Below are 15,903 nucleotides of genomic sequence, written 5' to 3'. Positions count from 1 at the left end.
TTTTGACGAGTTACCCAGTTTTCCTGGGTTTCTCCCATGTATACACATTATAAAGCTTTGTTTGATTTTCTCCTGTTATTCTGTCTCATGTCAATTTAATTGGTGGACCAGCCAGAAGGCCCTAGAATGAGTGGAGGAATTTTCTTCCTCCCCTACACTGGGCTACCTGGGACCACTTTTAACCATACTACAAGGGCGACTCCACCACACAAGATCCTGTTGGACTAATAGCTTCTCCCCAAGGCTTGTAACTTCCCATGGGCTTCCAAGCTCTCTGGGCACTGAGCAACTGATGTTTCCCAGCACTCATGCCCTGACTCACCATGGCACAAAATGTATTTGCAGTTATGTGCAAAAATGATTTTTGAAGAGTATTCTAAAAACTGTTAGCGGGTTAGGGAGAGGGGTAAAGAGTGATTTGTGTGGGCAAGTGTACTTTTAATTTTCTACTTGTTTCATCAGAGAGTTGATTTTTTAATTGTTTTACTTTATCCTTAACATCTTTATTATGTAAGAAGTACAAAAATAATACATGCTTACACAGAAATGTATAAAGAAAAAAACAATAATGTCTTCCCCCTCCTATTCTTTGCCTGTTCCCATTCAAGGTAACCAATGTTAAGAGAGTATATTTCCACATCTTCCTCTATGTTCATGCAAACATATACATGCATATATGGAAATTTTCTTTTTGAAAGTGGGTTTTACTGTTCAGATTACTTTGAAAATTGTTATTTTCATTTTTTTTTTTAAGATTGGCACCTGAGCTAACAACTGTTGCCAATCTTCTTTTCTTCTTCTTCTTCTTTTCCCCAAAGCCTCCACCCCCCACAGTTCACAGTTGTATATTTTAGTTGTGATTGCCTCTGGTTGTGCTATGTGGGATGCTGCCTCAGCATGGCACGAACGAGCCATGCCATGTCCGTGCCCAGGATCCGAACCGGCAAAACCATGAGCTGCCAAAGTAGAGCGTGCAAACTTAACCACTTGACCACAGGGCTGGCCCCATTATTTTCATTTTTATACATATAATTTTAACTGGCTTTTCGTAGCTGCATAGTATTCCACAGTAGAATTTCTTTTACTGCTCCCCAGTGATGGATATCTATACAGTAAACAGGATAGCCAACGTGGGATCATTGGATCGAAGGTTATACGCATAACCTTTTAAATGGATTTGGCCAGAGTATTCTCTACAGCGTTTAGTGATTCCTTCTCCCACCAGAATTGTATGAGTGACTATTTCTTTATACTTTAACTGCACTAAAAGTTATTAAATTTAAAATGTTTCCCAATAAGGTACAGAGTGGGAATAGGGTATCATTGTTTTGATTTGCATTTTCCAAATGAGTAAAGTGGGGCAGCTTTTTATACGTTAATTGGCCAATTTGAATTTCTCTTCAAAAGGCAACAGGTCTGGATAATTTTTTACAAATAGTTCAAAAAGCTGGGACTTGCCCATTTTACAAATTATTCCTGCTATTTTGAAAAGGTAAAATTTCCCCAATTCATTTTATGCAGATAACCTAATAATTATATTAAAACTGATAAACAGAAAAAGAAAAGTAGAACAGTAGTTCTCAATCCTGGTGCACAATATAATCATTTGAGGAGCTTTTGAGAAATGCTCATGCCCAGGCACCACCTAAAAGTTTCTGATTTTTTTGATTTGAGGTATGGCCTGGGACTTATGTTTCCAGTGTACTGTGGACGAATGTTTCCTATTCATGTAATGCCAGATTCTAAGTAAAATACTAATAAATTGAATCCAGTCGCTCATTAAAGGAATAATATCCCATAATTGCATAGAGTTTATTCTAGGAATATAAAGATACTTCAACACGAGGAACTCTACACCGTAATTTGTTACCTCCAAAGATTGGAGAAAGACCATATCAGTAGATGCATAAGTGTTATTTACTAAAATTCAGCCAGCATTTCTAGGAATATCTCTGAATATATTTGGACTAGAAACATGTTATCATGATAAAACTACTTATCACAAAGTAATAACATTGTTGTGAAGTGAGATGTTACTAAAGTCATTAAATTGTCATTAAGGTCAGGATAAAGTCAGAGATGCTCATTTTACTCAATGGTAGATATTATTTTGGAGATTCAGCTAATGCACTAAGACAGTGAACAAGTGATAGAAATTTTGGAAATAAAGAGACACATACAATCATGTCATGCGATTATATACCTAGAAAATCCAAGAGACTATAAAAAATAGAAGTGTTTACAAGATGATTTTGTAAAGTAAAAGGATAAACTGTAACTATAGAAAATAAATAGCTTTTCTTTATACTAGGGATAGTTAGAAAACCAAATGGAAAATATATCATATCCAAAATAATTACAAAAAGTATGAAATACCTAAGATTAAATCTAATAAGGAAAATATAGGACCTATGTGAAGATAGCTATAACATTTTCTTGGAAGATTTAAAATGTCTTCCAAAATGGAGGGCTGGACCATGTTCCTGTATAAAAAGAGTATTAAAAGATGTCAAGTCATTCCAATTTCCCATACAAATGTAATACAATAAAAAAAAAAAAGCACATCCACAATATATTCTGAATGTTGCCTTTTATTGAAACCAGATGAAATTAAGTTCAAATGGAAGAACTAATGCCTGAGAATATTTAAGAAACCTGTGAAAATTAGAATGCCTCATGGGGTTAGTTTTACCAAATATTAAAATTAACTTGTAAAACCATTTGATAGATGGGTAGATGATCGATAGTTATTGGTCTATATAGACGCTCTCCTTGACCAAACTTTAGTCAGGCTCCTCTAAGCCCTCTTTTCATTGAGGCCTTGACCTTGGGCTTCAGTGTCCCTCCTTATCGGGCTTGCTCACCCAGTTTTAGTAAGAATCCTGCTAAGTCAGTTTAGAGAGAATCCCCCACCCTTGAGATCTGGTCAGATTCCTCATTTCCCACCATCCCTGGATGATATCTGATCATTCTGGCCTGTCTTCAGCAAGAATCCTGTCAGGTCAGTATAGCAAGAATTCCCCCTACCCTTGATGTCTCCTCTTAGTAATTTTCCATCCACCGACCCCTGCCACCCCACCCCAATCCTGCTCCTTGGTTGTAAATCCCCAGTTGTCCTTCCTGTATTTGGAATGGAGCCCAGTTTTATACTGAGATTTCTTTTCCCTTATTGCAATAGTCCTGAACATAATCTGTTGTTACTGCTTTAACCGCTGTCAGGCTCTGCTTTTCTTTAGCAATATAAACCAGAGAGCATCATAAAATCCAGAAACAAACCTGAGTATATATATTGGAACTTAATATTTGACAAATATTGTCTTTTTTTTAAAATTTATTTTTATTTTCTTTTATTAAGATTATGATAGTTTACAACCTTGTGAAATTTCAGTTGTACATTATTGTTAGTCATGTTGTAGGTACACCACTTCACGCTTTGTGCCCTCCCACCACCCTCCCCTTTCCCCTGGTAACCACCAATCAGTTCTCTTTGTCTATATGTTAACTTACCACCTATGAGTGGAGTCATATAGAGTTCGTCTTTCTCTGTCTGGCTTATTGCACTCAACATAATACCCTCAAGGTCCATCCATGTTGTTGTGAATGGGACGACTTTGTCCTTTTTATGGCTGAGTAGTATTCCATTGTATATATATACACCATATCTTCTTTATCCAATCATCAGTTGCTGGGCACTTAGGTTGGTTCCATGTCTTGGCTATTGTGAATAATGCTGCGATGAACATAGGAGTGCATGGGACTTTTGGAATTGCTGATTTCAGGTTCTTAGGGTAGATACCCAGTAGTGGGATGGCTGAGTCATAAGGTATTTCTATTTTTAACTTTTTGAGAAGTCTTCATACTGTTTTCCATAGTGGCTGCACCAGTTTGCATTCCCACCAACAGTGTATGAGGGTTCCTTTTTCTCCACAGCCTCTCCAACATTTGTCACTCTTGGTTTTGGATATTTTTGCCATTCTAACAGGTGTAAGGTGATGTCTTAGTGTAGTTTTGATTTGCATTTCCCTGATGATTAGTGATGATGAGCATCTTTTCATGTGTCTATTGGCCATCCATATATCTTCTTTGGAGAAATGTCTGTTCGTGTCCTCTGTGCATTTTTTGATTGGGTTGTTTGATTTTTTGTTGTTGAGCTGTGTGAGTTCATTATATATTATGGAGATTAACCCTTTGTTGGATAAATAACTTGTAAATATTTTTTCCCAATTAGTGGGCTGTTTTTTTGTTTCAATCCTGTTTTCCCTTGCCTTGAAGAAGCTCTTTAGTCTGATGAAGTCCCATTTGTTTCTTCTTTCTATTGTTTCCCTCATCTGAGGGGTTATGGTGTCTAAAAAGATTCTTTTGAAACTGATGTCAAAGAGTGTACTGCTGAAATTCTCTTCTAGAAGACTTATTGTTTCAGGCCTAATCTTTAGGTCTTTGATCCATTTTGAGTTTATTTTTGTGAATGGTGAAAAGGAATGGTCAATTTTCATTCTTTTACATGTGGCTGTCCAGTTTTCCCAGCACCATTTGTTGAAGAGACTTTCTTTTCTCTACTGTAGGCCCTCAGCTCCTTTGTCGAAGATTAGCTGTCCATAGATGTGTGGTTTTATTTTTGGGCTTTCAGTTCTGTTCCATTGATCTGTGCACCTGTTTTTGTACCAGTAACATGCTGTTTTGATTACTGTAGCTTTGTAGTATGCTTTGAAGTCAGGGATTGTGATGCCTCCGGCTTTGTTCTTCTTTCTCAGGATTGCTTTAGCAATTCGGGGTCTTTTGTTGCCCCATATGAATTTTAGGATTCTTTGTTCAATTTCTGTAAAGAATATCATTGGGATTCTGATTGGGATAGTGTTGAATCTGTAGATTGCTTTAGGTAATATGGACATTTTAACTATGTTTATTCTTCCAGTCCATGTGCATGGAATGTCTTTCCATCTCTTTATGTTGTCATCGATTTCTTTCAAGAAAGTCTTGTAGTTTTCGTTGTATAGATCTTTCACTTCCTTGGTTAAATTTATCCCAAGGTATTTTATTCTTTTCATTGCGATTGCGAATGGGATTGAGTTCTTGAGTTCTTTTTCTGTTGGTTCATTGGTAGTGTACAGAAATGCTGCTGATTTATGTATGTTGATTTTATACCCTGCAACTTTGCTGTAGCTGTTGATTGTTTCTAATAGTTTTCCTCAAATATTTTCTTTTAATTCTGTATGAAAATAATGGTTCTCTAATATAATGGTGTTGGCATAATTTGCTATCCATATGGAGAAAAATAAATATATATCTCTATCTCACAACATATACAAAAATAAATTCAAAGTGGAATGATGATATAAATGTCAAAAATTAAAATATATTATTAGAAGGAAGTTTAGTGTTTTTAAAGATCTTTAGCCCAGAGAGGAACTACAGATGTCATAAATGAGATTTACACAGATTTTTCTAGGAAAACATTTAAGACTCATATCCTCCAAAAATAAAAGAAAAACCATAAACAATGTTGAAAGACAAGAAATATTTGCAATACTTTTAGCAGATTGCTATCCCTAATGAACAGAGACCTTAATAAAAAAATCAAGGGGCCGGCCCCATGGCATAGTGTTTAATTTCTTGTGCTCAGCTTTGGCGGCCCAGCGTTCACAGGTTTGGATCCCGAGCTCGGATGTACACACTGCTCATCAAGCCATGCTGTGTTGGTGTGCCAGGTACAAAATAGAGGAACATTGGCAGGGATGTTAGCTCAGGGCCAATCTTCCTCACCAAAAATAAAAAATAAAAAAAACCAAAAAATCAAATGTAAAAGTCAAACAATCCCAAAAAAGGGAAAAATTATATAAAGAAACAGCCTGTAGAACAGGAAATGATGTAATTCTTTGAAGTTTTTAAACCATATATATGCATAACTTATGTAAAAACCACAGTATATTGTTGATTTTTATCAAATAAATCATTCATGATAAATATATATATATTTCAGAGAATGTGGCTTATATCAGATCTGATTCTTCATTAAAATCTGATTTTATGAAAGATACAGGAGGAACCTGGGAACAAGATCCTGATTAACTAGGGAGAAGTTTGGCTGTTTTAATTTTGATCTTTGAATTTATGACAATATTTCTACTTTGAAAAGTTTAGACATATGAAAGTTTCTCAAGTATAATGTAAAACCTCCCTGATGGTATCAACTGTTTTTTCAGCACTTACTGCATGGGCAGCCCGTAGGACTGTACGTAGTTTATCTCATTTAGTCCTCGGAATAACTTATGAGATAGGTACAGTTATTATCTGCATATTAAGTATAGGAAGCCAAGGCTCAGAGAGATTAGGTAACTTGCCCAGTATCACACAGTGGTGAAGTGGGCCTTTACTAGGTCTTTCTGACTCTGTAGTACATGCTCCTGACTTTTTCTTTTCCTGTTATATCTCCCCAAATCCCCCCAGTACATAGCTGTATATTTTTCTTGTGGGTCCTTCTAGCTGTGGCATGTGGGATGCCGCCTCAGTATGGCCTAATGAGTGGTGCCATGTCCCTGCCCAGGATTCGAACCGGCGAAACCCTGGGCCACTGAAGCAGAGCATGTGAACTTAACCACTCAGCCACGGGGCCGGCCTCTCCTAACTTTTTAACTGCGTATGTTCTAAATGGCAACCACATGGAAGGAAACCATACCAATTTCTAAGCCTGGGACTCTGAACTGTTTATACATTGGTGCTTCTTCACATTATTCATTTATTTATTTATTTATTTATTTATTTATTTAATTTATTTATTTATTCTTCATGTATCTCTTTGGGAATTTGATGAAATATATGAATCTACTGTTGAGAAAACTGCAAATCTGCATGCGCGCATACACACACATACAATTTTGCATACAATTTCCGGGAAATCATGGACCCTGTGGGGTGCATCCTGGAGCCGCACGTTGTGAACCTCTGTTCTACCTGATGAAGATGAGGTGATCTGGAAACATTGCTTTCACCATTCATGCAAAAGTGTAATTTTAGGGGAACTGTATTGGCCTACTTTTTTTTTGATGAGGAATATTGACCTTGAGCTAACACCTGTTACCACTCTTCCTCTTTGTCCTTGAGGAGCATTGCTGCTGAGCTAACATCTTTGGCAATCTTCCTTTATTTTATATATAGGATACCTGCCACAACGTGGCTTGATGAGTGGTGTGTAGGTCCGCACCCAGGATCCGAGCTTGCGAACCCTAGTTTGCCAAGTGGAGCATGCGAACTTAACCACTATGTCACCAGGCTGGCCCCTATTTTTTAAACCTCATATGTACTTTATTATTATGCAAATTTGGAATAAAATGGAAGTTTGGGGCTCATTATTAAAAGAAATTAGGGGAGAAATGACCGGCTCAAGTAGAAATAAAAATAATTCCTGTGTGCTAGATCTCCGTCTACCTAGAAAAGACGTGGACCAATTCACATCTTTGAATTTGAAGGCATCCCTTGTTAATAGTAATGTCAGGAACACAAAAGAGATTTTTGTTATAACTACATCACTGCACACTTAGTTCTACAACAAATAGTCCTCCGAAAGAGAATGACCTTCCCTACATTTCTTATGGCCAGTAACCCAAAATTTACTTGCCAGTCCTTAATAGAGGTCTTAAAATCTCTAAGGGATTCTTGTATAAGCCCAACGCTGAAATAATGTATTTTCTGTGTGTGTACCATATTCTTGTTAAATCTAGTGGACGGCTACTTTGAAGATTGTTTGCCATTTAAGAAGAAAATCACCACCTCATAACCTCATCAGTTATGATGGTTCCATTACTGACAGGTAGGGCATACGGCCAGTAAATGTGTAACATATATGGGGACGGACGTTTGATTAACCAAAATGTCTTCTACACTGAACTCTAATACCGTTTGTCGCTAGTCATATAACAGATAACAAATCTAGGACAGTATAATACTCTTGTTGAGAATGAATAATGGTAAAAGCTCCTCAAAGTGGTGACAGAAATGTGAGTTATTGTAAGTGATGAGATTTTAAGAAATGTGTAGATAGTAATGGATTCCTTAGGGTTCACTTAAAACTGATGAAAATACAGGCTTGATGAATAGGCATCAGTTAAACAGTCTGTTCGTTTCGTTCTTGCTCCTCTTTTCTTCACACCTGCCTATCTTGCCAACAAAATCGGCCAAAACATTTATTCAGCAAAGCCATAATCTATCGGTGGCTTTCCTTTGACCTTGTGATTATACAATGATCTCGAAGCATGCAAAGAAGTAGCGATAATCCCAGAATGAAGTGTTCCCCGTAAAATAATTAGCTGCATCTGATATGCCTTCTTACTACATGTGGTTTGTGTGGGTCTTGCCTCAGATCGTTTGTGACATGGTCATCTATTTAAAAGGTGGAGATGAAAGTGCCTTATTTCTGTGCACTTATGGTAGCTGACATTTACGTGCACCAGAGGATTTTCTTTTGAAAAATTTACCTCGGTTTGCCAGAATTTCAGTTTCACAGCTTCTATTTCACCATTGCTTAAGCCCTCATAATACTTTCACTCACTCCCTAAATTTTTGAATTGCCCAATTAATTTTACATTTATTTTGGACCTAGAAAAAAAATCTCATCGTGCTGAGGAACCTTCATATAAAAACTCACACTCAGCCTCTTTCCAATAAGTCATTCTTTTTAGTTTATAGTCATTCAAACACTTCTTGGCTCCCTAGGTTGATGTCACTCAGAGGGTATACTTCGTAGCACGTTCCTTTAGCCAAGAGCACATGAGCAAGTAAATGGAGGGTTTTCTAAAATAGTCTTCAATTCTCACATTCCTATTTTGTTAAAAAAAACAATCTGTAGAGCTTCCTCATTTTTTAAAGAATTTGTTTTTAAAGATTCGTGGATGTCTACGTTAGACGTGTGTCTGGACCCCGCAGGCTGCAGGTGGCTGCTATTTTGATCGCTGAGCCTTACTTGGTTTTCCCTAATCAAAAGCTCCTGTAGGATATAACTGTGCGAATAGGTGGTTCATGTCATCTCAGTGCCGGCCTACACGGCCCAGGCTCTGATGCACTGATGCTAAGGGGTAACCATCGCTTTTGCTCTCCAAATTTTATGACAGGAAAATGCCATTGCCGTGAAGATCTCATTCACCCCTGTCACCTTTCTGTGGTGTAATAATTGCCCTCTTTCATGATTATACACTTAGCCCACTAAGCAAAAGCCAGTAAAAGGCAGCTTTCTAGTGGCGTTACTATGTAGATACATCTCGCTAATCCTTACCAGCATACGGTCAGACGATTGATATGAAAACTCCCTGTATACGTGTGTCTGTGTGTGTTTCCGTTTCCAGGCTTGAGAAGAGTAAAAGATCCTTTACATTCTTAAAGTAGATTTGGTACAATACAGAAATAAGAAGCAGAGAGTTAAAAAATGGACCGTGGGTTATATTTCTAAAGATATGAAATGAGTCCAAATTTCTGCTCTTCCCTGGAGTGGCAGTGAGCTGTTTCTCTGATGAAAGGCCTCTAAAACGGCCCGGCTTTGTTTCTGCTATTCTGGGAGCTAACTGGTTACGTTAGTTTCAACTGATGCCCCAACTCTTTTCTGGATGCTGCATGAGTTGAATGGAGTCCTGGATCATATTGAAGGTAAATGTATGAAATGCGGTGTTCTACTTCCAGTGGGGCATGCTTGCTGCCTTCCCTCTTTGCTCACTGAATTTTCAAAATAATAATAAATGCTTGTAACTCTGAATAAGATGTTTGTGAAAAATGCACTAAAGCAGGCATCAGGAAACGAATACTCTGGCTTTGCCACTAACTAGGTGAATGATTTAAGGCCAGTCATTTTCCTTCACTGGGCTCCATATTATCTTTGGAAAATAAGATATTTAGACTCTTTCTGTTCCCTTTTATCTCTAAATATCTGTGATCTATTGTTTTAAGACTACCTTTACCAGACAGTAACATTTATTATGAGATACTGTTTTTCATCCTCTTTAGAAAAATGTGTTTGATTTATTTACAGAGTTATAGCAGCCATTTTGAAGCCCTCTTTTCTTTGTTGTCATCTTGAGAAACAAATCAGCAGTGAAGTGTGATAATATCTGTATCTTCTTTTAACTTGCAACTCTTTAGCAGCGCGGTAATAAATAAGCTGACAGGATTTATTGACAAAAGAGGAGAAGCTCATTGTTTGTATGAGTTAATCTTCTTCCCTGTGATGCATTAATGTCCTTCAATAAAGATCATCCAGTTTTGTCCCTACGGTTCAGGAAAGAAGTTTAGAATGTGTTTCAAACAACAATGCTTTTGTTTAATGAGTCAGAATCAGAGGAATCTATAGAACAACCCAGAAGGAAATTTTTAAAAAAGGAAATCCTTGTTCTAATGGAAGGGTGCTGTGGTAAAGATGCAAGTTACTCAATGCAAAAATGCAAAGGATTCATTTTTCTTTCTTACCTTTGTTTTTCCAGGTTCCTTCAGTTAGAGCGCTCCTAAAGATAGTGTTTCTACAAGCTGGCCCTGGGAGGACATAAAGTTAAGGCCTTTGGGTGATAAAGGTAAGACAAGAGGAAGAAGTTCAATCTGTATGGCTGAGTTTCATGGGTTCATTCATTCACTCATTCATCAAATATATCAAGTACACCTAAGTGCCCAGCGCCATGCTTTGACCTACATACAGTTCATATCAATCACTTAGTGTGTTTTACTCTCTTTTTAAAAATTCTGAGATGTATCAAGCTGTTAGAGAGGAATAGATGATAACTAAACATGTGATGTTTTTATGCTCACCACAAAGCTTTACAATTTTTCAATATTTGAGATATCTTTTAAAAGAAATAAAATCTTAGAGATACGTTTCCTGTTCCTATTGCCTTCGCTTATTCTTTTGATGAGATCGACAGCCTTCATCTGATGTATTTCCATACATATGCATGTGTCTATGTCAATTTATAAGATTGGTTTGCATGTCTTAAATTGTATAGAAATTGCATATGAATAATATCATTCGTATCATTCTGCAACCTAATTTTTTTGCTCAATCTTATGTCTTTAGCTTAAATCCGTATTGATACAAGCAGCTCTCCTTCTTGCATTTTAATGCCTATGTACTGTTCCATTGTTTGAATATTCCACAGTTTGTCTTTTCTCTTGTTCAGGTATTTTCAGATTCTTTATATTTTTTGGGTGTTCCTAACCAGCTCTACAAGAAACAGAAAAAATACGTTGTAGAGCTATTCTTGTACAAATGAGTGAGAGTTTCTCTAGTTCTATACCTAGTGTGGATATCGTTGGATGAAAGGATATGTCTGTCTTGAAATTTACTAGGCATTGCCAAGTTACTGTCCAAATACTGTGCTTGCACTTATTTACCTTCGCATCAGTCGTGTGTGGGTGTTTCCATTGCTGCACAACTTTATCAACAAGTGGTGGCTTAGGGTTTTCTTTACTTCTTTGTTCTCAGAACATTTCGCATAAAATAGAGATTCTTGTTTCCTTGAATTCTTGATAAAAAAATCACCTGTTAAAATCACCAGGGGCTACTGTCATTTTTTTGAGTGGAGATTTTTTTTATTACTGATTTAATGTATTTAATGATTATTCATTTATTCTGGCTTTCTATTTTTCACCAGTCAATTTTGGTAATTTACGTTTTGTAGTCAATTATTCATTTCATGGAGGGGTTCATATTTATTGGTGTAATGTTGTTTATAATATTTTCTTACGATTGTTTAACTCTTTATTTTCTCTGTAGTTATGTTCTCTTTTTGGTTTCTAATATTATTATGTGTGACTTTTGTTCTTCTTGATTAGTCTTGTTAAACTCCTTTATCAGTCTTTATTTTATTTTTTAAAGAACCAGATTTTGGTTTTAATTCTCTATATTATCTGTTTTCTATTCCACTACTTCTTTCTGTTACCTTTTTATGTTTCTTCAATTTTCTATAGGTTTAGTCTGTTATTTTTATAGCTTTGTTTTTTTACATCTTTCTTGATTTTAATAAATGCATTTACTGCTATAAATTTGCCCCAACTACCATTTTAGCTGTATCCCATAAGTTTTGCCAAATAATACTTCTACTGGTCAGCTCCAAATATATTGTGTTTCTTATTGTTGGTCCTTTATAATGAGTAGAGGCATTTTGGTCTCCTTATTCCTTCGTGGCCTGACTCCTGGAAACCAATGTCTGCTTTCAGGCTTGGGGCCTTGAAGCCCCATGCCTTCAGCTTCGCTTACTTCATTGCATTTCAGTTCTATTTCTGGTGCATGAGTACGTTCATCTCCTTTTTGATCCTAGCTATATCTTTTTGATTTTCCATATTTTTTCTATCAAAACTATGTTTGCATAAATCTACTGCACCATCTTCACTGGAGGCCCCTTTTGCCCTCTTTAGCTATACCGATGACTTTCATATCTCAGACTTTATTAGGATGAGCAATTAGGAAACAGGGAGTAGTCAGTGTTTATACTCAAGACTGTACAGTATGTTGATTACAAGGAAGGGGATACTGAGTTAGTCATGTAGATAATTGGTCTAAGCATGGACCAATATAAGAATGGATGTAGGGAATGAAAGAGAAGAGATCATTTACTTTGTTAATACAGTTAGGAGGTCCATGTCCTCACCTTGCAACAGAAGTTAATATAAAGTCGTTTCAGACTGAGTTACCACCCTTAATCTCTGCACAGGAGGTGATTCTGAACAGTCCCTTAGCCAGACATAAGGGATACAGCTATAGCAGACCTGTAGAAGGGCCATCCTAATCTACAGGTGGGTACATACTTGTGCAATCAAAATTCAAAAGAAGATAGATATAGCTGATATGTGATTGAAACACAGGCTTCCAGAGGCCTGCCCCGTGGCCAAGTGGTTAAGTTCTCGTGCTCTGCTTCGGTGGCCCAGGGTTTCGCCAGTTCGAATCCTGGGCAGGGACATGGCACCGCTCATCAGGCCGTGCTGAGGCGGTGTCCCACATGCCACAACTAGAAGGGCCCACAACTAAAATATGCAACTATGTACTGGGAAGCTTTGGGGAGAAAAAGGAAAAATAAATCTTAAAAAAAAAAAAAGAAAAGAAACACAGGCTTCCGTTTTTCCATGTTTTTTGACTTGTGATTTGATTCTTTTTCCCTTCGAAAAAGTAGGGGATTTGTCTGCTTTATAGTTCTCCTCCCTTTAGAATGGCCTGCCCTGTAGATCATTTGCGGTGGTATTTTCATCTTAGTAATAGTAAATCTTCCAATCCATGAACATGGGCTGTTTTTCTTTTTATTTCAGTCTTTTTAAATTTCTTTCAGGAATGTTTTGTAGTTTTCAGTGCACAACTCTTTCACCTTCTTAATTAAGTTTATTCCTAAATATTTTATTCATTTTGATTTTATTGTAAATGATTTTTTTTAAATTTCCTTTTCAGATTTTTCATTGTTAGTATAATAAATATGACTGATATTTGTGTTTTGATTTTGTATCTTGTAACTTTGCTGAATTCATTTAATAGTTCTAATAGTTTTGTTGCGTTTGGAATCTTTGGAGATTTTCTACGTCTAAGATCACATCATCTGCAAACAGAGACAATTTTACCTTTTCCTTTCCACTGTGAATGTCTTTTTTTTTTCCTGGCTTAATTTCTTTGGCTAGAACTTCTGTTACTATGTTGAATAGGAGGTGGCAAAAGTGATGATCTTTGTCTTATTCCTGATTTCAGAGCAAAAGCTGTCAATCTTTCACCACTGAATGTGGTAATAGCTGTGGGCTTTTCGTATATGGCCTTTGTTATGTTGAGGAAGTTATATTCCTAGATTATTGAGTATTTTTATCATGAATGGGTGTTTTATTCTGTCAAATGCTTTTTTCTGCATCGAGATAATCATGTGATTCTTATCCTTAATTCTCTTAATGTAGTATACTAAAATGATTTGTTTTTGTATATTGGATCATCATTGCATTGCAGGAATAATTCTCACTTGGTCATGATATATAATCCTTTTAATATGCTGCTGAATTCATTTGCTAATATTTAGTTGAGGAGTTTTGCATCAATATTCATATAGGATATTGGTCTGTTATTTTTTTTTCTTGTGCTATCTGTCTGATTTTAGTATTGGGTTAATGGTGGCCTCATAGAAGGAGCTTAAAAGTGTCCCTCCTCTTCAGTTTTTTGGAAGAGTTTGAGAAAAATTGGTGTTAATTCCCTTTTAAAAGTTTCATAGAATTCACCATCTGGTCCTAGGCTTTTCTGTGTTGGAAGTTTTTGATTATGGATCCAATCTCCTTACTTGTTATAGGTCTATTCAGAGTTTCTATTTGTTACTGAGTCAGTTTTGGTAGTTCACGTGTTTCTAGGAATTTGTCCATTTCATCTAGGTTACCTAATTTCTAGATGTACAGTTGTTCATGGTATTCTCTTATAAGCCTTGTAAATTTTAAAATTGTTTAAATTTTAAAAATGTCCCCACTTTCATTTCTGATTTTAGTAATTTGAGTTTTCTTTCTCTTTTCTTAGTAAATCTAGCTAAAGTTTTGTCAAAATTTTGTCAAAAACAAAATCGTTCATCTTTTCAAAGAACCGCCTTTGGTTTTGTTGAATTTCTTTATTGTTTTTCTATTCTCTGTTTTGTCTCCACTCTAACCTTATTTCTTTCCTCCTGCCAACTTTGGGTTTAGTTTGCTTTTCTTTTTCTAGCTCTGTAAGTTTCCTCCAGTTCTTTTGTTGATTTGAGCTCTTTCGTCTTTTTAATGTATGCATTTAAAACTATAGATTTCTCTCTTAGCACTGCTTTCACTGAATCTCATAAGTTTTGCTATGTTGTGTTTTCATTTTCATTTGTCTCAATGTATTTTCTGATCCTTTATGATTTCTTCCTTGACCCATTGGTTGTTCATGAGTGTGTTGTTTAATTTCCTCATGTTTGTGGATTTTCTAGTTTCCCTTCTGCTATTGATTTCTAGTTTCATTCCATTGTGATCGTAAAAGATACTTTGTATGATTTTAAACATTCTGAATTTATTAAGATTTGTGTTGTAACCTAACGTATTGTCTGCCCTGGAGAACTTTCCACGTGCACGTAAGAGGAATATGTATCTGCTGTTATTGGGTGGAGTGTTCTCTGTCTGTTAGGTCTAATTGGCTAATAGTGTTGTTCAAATTCTCTATGTCCTTACTGATCTACTGTCTGGTGGTTCTATCGATTATTGAAAGTGGGATGTTAAAATGTCTAATCATTATTGTAGAATTGTCTATTTTCCCCCTCAATTCTGTCAATATTTGCTTCATACGTTTTGAGGCTTCTTTGTTAGGTTGTGTTTGCTTATAATTTTTAGATACTTTATTGTATCGACCTGTTGTCGATATATAATGTCCTTCTTTTGTCTTGTAGCATTTTATGACTTAATGTCTATTTTGTCTGACCAGGTTTTTTTTGGTTACTATTTAAATGGAATATCTTTTTCTATCCTCTTACTTTCAGCCTCTTTGTTTCATTATATCTGAAGTGAGTCTCTGGTAGATGGCATATAGATGGGTCTTGTTTTTAATCCAATCTGCCAATCTCTGTGTTTTAATAGGAGAGTTTAATTCATTTATATTTAATGTGATTAATGATAAAGAAGGAGTTATTTCTGCAATTGAGCTGTTTTTTCTGCATATTTTATATGTTTGTGTTCCTCAGTTCCTCCGTTACTGACTTTTTTCTGTTTAGTTTATTTTTTATAACGTACCGTTTTGATTTGCTTCTTTCCTTTTCCGTATATTTTTTAGTTATTTTCTTAGTAGTTATCTTGGGGATTACAATTAACTTCTTAAATATATAGCAATCTGGTTTGAATAATACCAACTTAATTTCAGTACTGTACAGACACTCTGCTCCTGTACAGCTCGTTTTGTTCAGACATTGCTTTCCTGATTTCCTTTAGTTC

General features: G+C 36.0%; 1 long non-coding RNA gene across 5 annotated transcripts in view; it reads left to right on the top strand.

Moving 5' to 3' along the window:
- The window catches only part of LOC138921947 (uncharacterized), a 716,117-nt gene that overhangs the window by 290,718 nt on the left and 409,496 nt on the right, over positions 1-15,903 (top strand). For all 5 annotated transcript variants that reach the window (XR_011434974.1, XR_011434973.1, XR_011434975.1 and 2 more), the window contains one exon: positions 10,458-10,544. This is a non-coding gene — a long non-coding RNA (uncharacterized lncRNA). The remainder of the gene's footprint in view (positions 1-10,457; positions 10,545-15,903) is intronic.

Source organism: Equus caballus, chromosome X, assembly GCF_041296265.1.
Source record: "Equus caballus isolate H_3958 breed thoroughbred chromosome X, TB-T2T, whole genome shotgun sequence".
NCBI classification, from domain to species: Eukaryota; Metazoa; Chordata; class Mammalia; order Perissodactyla; family Equidae; genus Equus; species Equus caballus.
This window is presented reverse-complemented; position numbering and strand designations above follow the sequence as displayed.